This window comes from Triticum aestivum, chromosome 6B (assembly GCF_018294505.1).
Source record: "Triticum aestivum cultivar Chinese Spring chromosome 6B, IWGSC CS RefSeq v2.1, whole genome shotgun sequence".
NCBI lineage: Eukaryota > Viridiplantae > Streptophyta > Magnoliopsida > Poales > Poaceae > Triticum > Triticum aestivum.
In genome coordinates, this window is record NC_057810.1 from 730718349 (window position 1) to 730725443 (window position 7095).

The following is a 7095-nucleotide window of genomic DNA, read 5'->3' on the forward strand; positions in this document are numbered from 1 at the left end:
GTTTTTAATGCGGCCGCAACTGCATGTTTTCAAGAGGGTGTCGCAACTACATGTTTTTTCATGGCAGATCAAAACTGCAGGTTTTCAAGAAGGGGCCGCAACTGCATGTTTTTCAAGAGGGGGCGCAACTGCATGTTTTTAAGGCGGGGTCGCAACTGCATGTTTTTTAAGGCGGTGTCGCAACTGCATGTTTTTAAGGCGGTGTCGCAACTGCATGTTTTCAAGATGGGCCGCAATTGCATATTTTCAAGAGGGGGTCGCAACTGCATGTTTTTCAAGGCAAATCAAAACTACATGTTTTCAAGAGAGGGCCGCAACTGCATGTTTTTCAAGGCAGATCGAAATTGTATGTTTTTAATGCGGCCACAACTGCATGTTTTCAAGGTGGGATCGCAATTGCATGTTTTTCAATAAGGGGTGCAATAATAAGTTTTTAAATAGGGTCGCAACTGCATGTTTTCAAAGCATGTTGCAACTGCATGTATTTCAAGAGGATCACAAGTGCATACTTTCAAGGCATGTTGCAACTGCATGTATTTCAAGGGGGTTCGCAAGTGCATGTTTTCAAAGCATGTTGCAACTGCATGTATTTCAAGAGAATCACAAGTGCATACTTTCAAGGCATGTTGCAACTGCATGTATTTCAAGGGGGTTCGCAAGTGCATGCTTTCAATAATTTAGTTTTTTTTTTCTTTTTTCATTTTCATTTTACTTTTTAAAATATCATGGGTTTTTTTTAAAAGGCTCTGTACATTTTCGAGAACTTGTGGTTTTTCCCAAATACATGATTTAGAAAAATCATGGACTTTTTCACATTTATGATTTATAAAGTTCACTAACATTTCTTTGAATTCATGAACATTTTAATATTTGATGAATACTTGTCAAATATGCGAACATTTTAAAATCGGCAAACAATTTTCATAATAAAAAATCACATGGTTTATGGGGAAATGGAACGACGAAAATTGACATAATTCTATTATTATACTTGCGGCACCATTTTTGCTAACGTATTGTAGCGAAATGGACAAAAGGTCATGGTTAATTAGTTTGTGGTGTTAATTTTTCCTACAAGTTTTGACGTAGCTTCATCGTCCCTACAACAACTAGTAGTTCTGCTCCTATTCAGCGTCACCATAACAACAAATAGTTCTACTCAAGCCACTTGCTGCACAACACGAAAGTTACTACTAAGCTAAGGAAAGACAAGAAAACGCATTAGGCCAGCCCAAAAACAAAAAGAAATGGGGTACAACTAGGATGACATAAGCTGAGGTGAATGAGGGACTACAAAAAAAACTGAGGTGAATGAGACCATAGTTATGTCTCAGCTAGATGAGTTCTAGCCAATCCCTTATATCAATTCACTGCCCACATGAGACACCACCAGAAGCCATGCTTACCTACATCAGCAACATTGACTACGTGGCGGCGTCTCGGTGCATGCTGGAGAAGGATGTGTTCCACGTGGAACCCTCCCTAGTCTTCTTCTATCTCTCCACACTCTCCTTTACTATTAGTGCACTTTTAATATAAAGCATTATAGAGAGAAAATTCTGAGTGCGGTGTTTCAGTGCCCAGTCTCATCAGCACATGCTTAGAAAAAATAACAAATACTAGAAATTTAAAAAAAAATCTGTGATAGATAATTTGATGCGTGAGGTTTTCTCCAATTTTTAGCTCATTTGGAATTTGGGCAGCCCTCAGCAAAAAAGACAAATCGAGTCAGAACAGGGCATGAACAGTAAACATTTTTTTCGACCCCGAATTTGTCTTTTTTGCCGAGAGGTGTTTAGATGCCCAAATTATATGAATGGGTTTTCAGTGGTCTTTTGATGCTACGAATGGGTTTTCCGTATTTGCCTTGTCATCAAATAGTGCTCATGATTATTATTGTATTATCATTGCCTTGCTAAAGTCCTGCTTTGAGGATAGTGAGCAATGCAAACAGATGGCAATACATGTTCTTGTGCTTAGAGCATCTTCACTCGTTTGGCCCCCCAGTGCATAGGCCGGCGCATTTTCGGGCGCTCATCTAACGAGTTTTAGGCCCTGGGGCGATCAAGGCCCCAGTCACGCGCCCAAGGCCCCATCCACGCCCCCATATTTAAACTTGATCCATTCCCGCTCCAAAAGCGCCATAATCCGGTGATCGATGCAACAGTTCGGCGATCATCACCGTGCCACAGTTCGGTGATCAAATGTTCGGCGCACAAAAAGAAAGGACACGCAAGGAATGCATCAAACGTCGGGGTCGGCCTCCGACGTCAGCGTCGGCGTGCGCAGGCTGGGAGGCGTCGGGGCGGCTTCTGGACTGGCCGGCGCGGCTTCTGTGCTGCTGGGCGTCGCGGAGGCATCATCACTCGGGCTAGGCTGTGGCGTTGGCGTCGGCATGGGAGTTGGCGTAGGCGTCACTGGTATCTGGTTCAGGATGAGGCCGCGCTTCGCCAGGTACCACGCCTTGAGCTGCTCGTCGCCGCTCTGGAGCATGTCAGCGCCGCCCATCAAGAAAGGCAGGTCGGTGTCCCACTTCTTCGCGGCAACATTGGTCTGGAGCAAGTCGAGTTTGACGACGCTATTCGTTATCAACGCCGTTCACCGCGCCTCAGTTTTCTCTTCTCGCTGGGCGGCCCTGGTCTTGGCGTCGGCGAGGCAATGCTCGATGGACTCTTGCACACATGCGGCAGCCGACTCGGCGTGTTTCACCTTCTTGGCCCCTTTGTTGCCGTCCGGTCACCCGTCGGCCGCGCCCGGGGTCGGCGCGTCCGACTTGTACGTCTCCTTGGCGAACATGCGCAGCAGCTGCGTCGAGGAACAAACATCAGTCGGCACGGGCGCGCACACAACAAAAGCAATAGGGTGAGGGCGGCGTCTGATACCTGATCCTCGATGCTGGTGCCGCTCTCCGGGCAAGCCGCGACCTCCTCGACGATTACATGCCATTTGTTGCACGCTGTTTGGATGAGCCCCCAATGGTTCACCATCACCTTCGACCCACGTTGCATCTGGACGCCTTTGAAGTAGGGGTCGATGAGCTTGCGCTCGTCGAACTCGGCCTTGGTGCGGTCCCAATACGTGTCGATGTTCTGGTTCGTGCCGGTGATCGGGTCGAGGCAGACGACTTTCCACACTTCGGCGAGGCACTCGTCTTCCTTGGACGCCCACTTGATGCGCGGCTTGCCGGTCTTGGCCGCTCGTTTTTCTTCTTCTTGCCTTTCCTCGTCGGAGCAGGCGCCAGATCCTCCTCCTCCTCCTCCTCCTCCTCTGGCTCTTCCTTGCCATAGTCGAGCTCGCCGTCCATGGCGCCGAGGTCAATTGAGTCGTCTTGGGCAGTGAACCCGGGGGAAGCGGCGGCGGCAGCCGAGCCGGCTGCGATGATGTCTTCCATGTTGGCCTCCGTCGCGTCGGCGTCGCCAAGATGCGACGAGAAAGAGGCTTTTGAGAAGAGCATCTGGCCGCGGCGGAGAGGTGGCGTCGGGGAGGCTGCATAGTCCGCCGGGGCGAGTACGTGTATGGCGGGTACTGCACGCCGGCGAACGTTGGCGAGGGCGTGCGCTGGACTGAGCGACCATGGGGGAAGGTGACGTTGGGGTTGAAACCCGCCGTGTACGTCGCTGTGCAACCCCATGGTTGTGGCGACGATAAGAAGCCGGGCGGAGATCCGACGCTTTGCTGGCTCCAGGTCGCGTGCGGGCCGTGGCCGCCGGGTGGATTCATCATCCCCGCGCGAGCCGCCTCGGCTTGTTTGGCCGAGCGCTCCGCCTGCTCCGTCGCCGCCGCGGCCGCGAGCGCCGCCCTCTTGGCCCTATTGCGCCTATCGGCGGTGACGGCCTTCCGACGCTGCACGTCCGCCTTCTAGTCGGCGTTGGACATGCCCGGGGGCTTGGACGGCGGTGCCCTCTGCTTCCTCTGCTTCGGCTGGGCGGCTGCGGCGGTTGTGGTATCTGTCGCGGCGCGGGGGAACACGTACTTCTTCGGCGGCATGGCGCCCGGCTTGGAAGGAAGGAGGAGGAGATTGGCGGGAGGAATGGAGAATGAGAGGGAAGCCGAGGGGGGAAGCGGGAGGAAACGGCGGGAAAAGGGCCTCCTCTCGCCGACAGAGCGGCCCCATGCCCTTTTTCGCTTCTGCCGACGCCCCCAGGCGACACCCGGGCGCTTGGGTTCGGCTCGGGACCGCCGACTGTTAATTTGGCCTAAACTGACGCTAAATGAGGTCCTTGGGGCGCGGCTGGTCCGATTTTTGACAGCCGGCGCTAAAACTTCGCCTTTGGGGGCCTGTTGGGGCTGCGGCTGGGGATGCTCTTATACCTACTGTGCAACTCATTCTGAAAAAGGAATAGCATGCCTGCACTCTCTGTTGCAGAAAATGAATTATATACGTACGTGTATGCAAATGTCCCCCTCAATATATAATCTGGTGTAAATTTGCTTAATCTGCTCCTCTTTATTGACACTGGATGTTGGCAGGAGTAACCGAGCCACTCCTTTTTTTGTACTACATAATCTGTTGTTGAAACGTTGAGATCCGTTGTGATTTTGCAAGGCCTTACACGGGGGCAACATGCAAATATACCAAGGGTGTGTATGTAAACATTAATAAGAGAGTTGATCCTATCCCTACATGCAGATCCAACGCACCATGAGGCCCTGGAGCATGATATCATGGCCTGGGACTGGGAGGCACCGTAGCACTGGATATTTTCCCGTACCCTGCATGCCGGTTTCCTGCTGAAAAATATGGAACTAGGCGCAAAGCGATGAAGAATATGTGACCAACGAATCAGCCATGCATTTTGCCAGTATGATGCTGCTGCTTCTCGGTTGACTGACTAATCCGCCATCACATCATAATTAACTGAATGGTGGGTTAATTACTCTGCGACGACTATAGGACCGTCTACTAAGACTACCTACAGTGAGAGTAATATAGGTGATAACATCACACATATATAGACAAAATGAAGAAGAAGATGGATGACGGGGCTAGCACGGCATCCAAGGTAAACCAACCATGCACGCTTCACTTTTTCAACCCCACCACAAAAGCCAGCCATGCATTTTGTGCCAGTATGCTGCTGCTGCTTCTCAGTTGACTGACTAAATCCGCCGTCACATCATAATTAACTGAATGGTGGGTTAATTACTCTGCGACTATGTGACCGTCTAACAGCTAGCCCAGGGTAATACCCTAATTAATGCTTGCCCATCCTTAGTTTATTTTTGCATCATCATGACATCATGCTTAAACTTGGTATGAGGTTGCTAAAACCAACATTTTTAATCAAATCCAAAGAAAGTTCAGATGCCCAAAAAAGAAACCAACAGAGCTAAAAACTGCTCCACACAGAGTCTACGCAAATCAACTTAATTAAACATAGCACAAGCAGTTGCCAAAATGAAAGGAACCATATGACCAGGGCCTCGCAAATAATTTGTGCAGGCCTGACATTCAGGAACTGTACGCCAAGGATAAGGGTGGAAGAACGGACCAAACATCCAACAACAATGGCGGTACAAGTTCAAGCAAAAAGTAAAAGAAGGTTCGAGACAACGAAAGTAGAGGTTCAGCTGGGGGACACAACACAACAAGCCCCTAGAAATGACAAAGAGCGACGCGCTAATCAGGTTCCGGAGGTGGTGGTGGAGACGGAGGCGTCATGCTGCTGGCGGTGGAGCAAAGACCCGCGATGATGAAGTCAATGTTGTCCCGATCGCGCCGCTTGCTAAGCGGTCTCCGTAGCTGTAAGAAGCCACACATTTTATAAATCGCATCAGTCACACGACAAGGAATGATGCGTTCGATGACCAACTTATTGCCAATGTTTCATAGGGTCCACGCGAGGGTACCCATAGCCACCCAAAGAGAAGGGCGCATCATGACTGGAAAACCAAGGATCTCCCGAAACATATCCGGGAGGTTACTATGGCACCACACCCCTCCCACTACTCACTCTCCGTGCGTTCGGTTTATTCGGTTTACATGGTTTGGTTTATACGGTTTTCGGTTTGTAAGGTATTAATACTTCGGTAATACGGTATGAAATTAAAACACAGTTTGGTTTCGGTATATACCAAATTATTTCGGTATATACCATAATAACCAAAGTTGACGCGAATTTGAAAATGCCGTAATAATAATTTACAAATTTATGACTCAAAACACATACCATTTTACAGAAATAGTATGTAACTATATATATAAGTATATATGCATGCATTGATTCTTCTGTTGATGGTTATGGATGTGCTTAGCATTTTAAAAAGATAAAAATGACTATTTTATAAGAAAAAAATTACGTGCTTAGTAGTGAATTTGACTCATGTACAAGAAAAATAACAACTTGTATGGTTGTTCATCCCAAGAAATATAAAATAATTTTTTACTTTGGTTTATTTGGTTAACCTTTTGGTTTTTCGGTATAGGCCATAAAAACCAAAGTTCAAATCGGAAGAAACATTCTAGCGTGCCAAAGGTGCGGCGGAAGGCATTCATCCATGCATTTCCGGACAAGGAAGAGTCACTTATAGCAAGCATTAGAGTTTAAAATCCACCATGAACAAATAATCTATTGTGTTTAGACATAACTCAAGTAGTCATTATTATGATTAGTTGCATATTAGGGCGTGTATAATGATGCTATCTTAGGAGTGTCACATAGGATAAATATTGAGGCGGATCAGTAAAACGGAGTCATCAAAAAATGGCGCAACCACACCCGTCCTCCATTCTTCATGGTTTCAATGACCTCCAAGTTATCAGAGTTTTTTTTAACTGCTGAGTTAATCACGACGCAGTTGCACCCCACTCTTTGTGCGAGAGAAAACCCAAATCTTAAGAGTCACAGATTCAGTCGTTAAGACTTCCGTACACCAGTCAATCCTCCCATTACCTCCCGCAATGAGCTTGCCTTTGTCATCCCGAAGGACTGCCCCAACACTACCTCTAAGCATGTCTTCATCAAATGATGCATTCATATATAGTTTGAAGAAACCCTCTTTTTTCATGGAAGCATTAGGGGAAGAACCAATGACAAAACTGGCCGTAAGCGCACGAATCCCCATAGATATCTGCGTAGCACTTTGAACTTTCTC